Below are 2,419 nucleotides of genomic sequence, written 5' to 3'. Positions count from 1 at the left end.
AAAGTCCATAGTTTGCATTAGGATTCGCTCTTTGTGTTCTACAGTTCCGTAGGTTTTGACAAATAATGTCATGTATCCATCAATACGGTATCCTACAGAATAGTTTCACTGCCTTAAATATCTCCTGTGTTTCACCTAATCATCACTTCCTCACCCCGCCTTGACCCTTGACCCTTGACCCCTGACTATCACATCTTTTTACTTTCTTTCCCAGAATGTCATATAGTTGGAGTCATTCAGTATGCAGCCTTTTCAGATTGGCTTCTTTTATTTAGCAATATGCACTTAAGGTTCCTTCGTGTCTTTTCATGGCTTGATAACTCATTTCTTTTTTTTTTTTAATATCCTCTTTTTTTTAGAAGAAGAAATTACAAATAACAAAACATTAGCAAAATGAGTAGAAAGTACAGCGACTTCTCATATACTCCCCCTGCCCTCACACATGCACAGCCTTCCCCATCATCAACATCCCACACCAGAGTGGTACATTTGTTACAATAAATGGACCTACATTGACACATCGTTATCACCAACGACCGTGGATTGTATTAGGGTCCGCTGTTGGTACTGTATTCTATGGGTTGTTTTTTTTTGGTAATTAATTAATTAATTTATTTATGGCTGTGTTGGGTCTTCGTTTCTGTGCGAGGGCTTTCTCTAGTTGTGGCAAGCGGGGGCCACTCTTCATCGCGGTGCGCGGGCCTCTCACTATCGCGGCCTCTCTTGTTGTGGAGCACAGGCTCCAGACGCGCAGGCTTAGTAATTGTGGCTCACGGGCCCAGTTGCTCCGCGGCATGTGGGATCCTCCCAGACCAGGGCTCAAACCCGTGTCCCCTGCATTAGCAGGCAGATTCTCAACCACTGCGCCACCAGGGAAGCCCTGGGTTTCTTTTTTGCTTCTTCTGTTTTTTTTTTTTTACAAAACAGCAGCAGGAAAGAAAAATGCAGGAGGCAGATGAGCCAGGCACCGGGGTTCAGATCAGAAGGGAGCAGGGAGACCAAGCTGTTACTGCAGGCTGGCCCCGGGACTCTGTCCCAGCATCCTGGGAGCACGGCAACAAGCCCTAGAAGGAGCAGAGAGTGGGTGAGGAGACGGCTGTCCCAGCTCGGTGGCGGCACCGCTCCTTGGGCGGCCACCCTGGCGGTCAGCCAGGTTGGGAGCACTTGAGGCTCCTGTGTTTGGAGGCCTGGTCTCCAAAGCACGGACCCACAGGGGCCAGGCAGAGGGAGGAGGTAGGAAGGGCCGGCACAGAAGGGCTATGAGTTCTATCTGGGTCCCCCGGGACCACGGGGCCCAGGTGGGCAGGGGCAGTCAGGACGCTTCCCTGCTTGTCAGACAATCAGCTTCTTCAGGAAGGCCTCCAGCTGGTCCTCATCCTTGATGCCCACAAACTTGTCCACCACATCCCCATTCTTGATGGCCAGCACGGTGGGCACAGCTGATACCTCATACTCTATGGCGAGGTCTGTGTGGTCATCAATATCCGCCTTGGCCATCACCACCTTTCCATGCTGCTTGGCCACCACCTTCTCTAACCTTGGCCCCAGGATCTTGCAGGGACCACATCACTGTGCATGGAAATCCACAACCACTGGTGTCTCACTGTTGACAACTCAGTCTTGAAAGTCTGGTCCATCCTGGATGTTAAAGGTCATTGTACAGACTCTGGTGGTGTATATTGACTGGGCTTGGCTGGGTGTTACTGTCAGGTTATTAGGACTGCGCTGTGGGGTCTGCAGGGCCCTGGAGGCAAGGGGCGCCCACTGACTCTGAGAGGGCTTCCTGCAGATTATGGAGGCCAGGAACCTCCCCAGGAGAAGTCGCTCAGCCATCTCCCTGCAGCGAGAGCAGAGGGGTGCACAGCGCGGCCCTCCCCACCGGTCAAGGGCACTTCTGTTCCCTATTCATTTCTTTACTCACTGCCTGCCATCCAGCTTGCACACATCCCCAGTCACCCAGTTGCCGCAGCCAATGGTATTTGTAGCTTTCCTGCCCCATGGACAACACTGGACAATTGCGAATGGAGCATCTACTGGCCAGGTACTGTGCTAGGTGCTCTGCTCCAGAAATGAGAAGCAGATGTGATCCCTACCCTCATGGGACTCACGTGATCAGTCATTCCTAATTAATACTCAGGTCCCTTGATTGCCACTGCTCCCTTTGGCAGGTTTACTTAAATGCCACTTAAATCTCCCTATTTTTGAAGACCTCTTCTTTCCTTCCCTTCCTTCTCTTCCTTCCTTCTTGCTTTCCTTCTTCCCCTCCTTCCTTCCTTCTTTCCTTCCTTCCTTTCTTCCTTTCCTTATTATACATGTCTTCTCAAGGCAACCACTTCTATACCTACAGCTTCAATTACTTTGTGTATACTCTAATGACAACACAATTTTAAATGTTGTTTTCATTTACCAGTTGTTTTTT

General features: G+C 50.1%; 1 pseudogene; it reads right to left on the bottom strand.

The window, feature by feature from the left end:
* Positions 1 to 1,330: 1,330 nt before the first annotated feature.
* On the bottom strand, positions 1,331 to 1,985 carry LOC132368589 (thioredoxin, mitochondrial-like; annotated as a pseudogene).
* Positions 1,986 to 2,419: the final 434 nt, after the last annotated feature.

The sequence above is a fragment of the Balaenoptera ricei genome, chromosome 7, assembly GCF_028023285.1.
Source record: "Balaenoptera ricei isolate mBalRic1 chromosome 7, mBalRic1.hap2, whole genome shotgun sequence".
Taxonomy (NCBI): Eukaryota; Metazoa; Chordata; class Mammalia; order Artiodactyla; family Balaenopteridae; genus Balaenoptera; species Balaenoptera ricei.
This window is presented reverse-complemented; position numbering and strand designations above follow the sequence as displayed.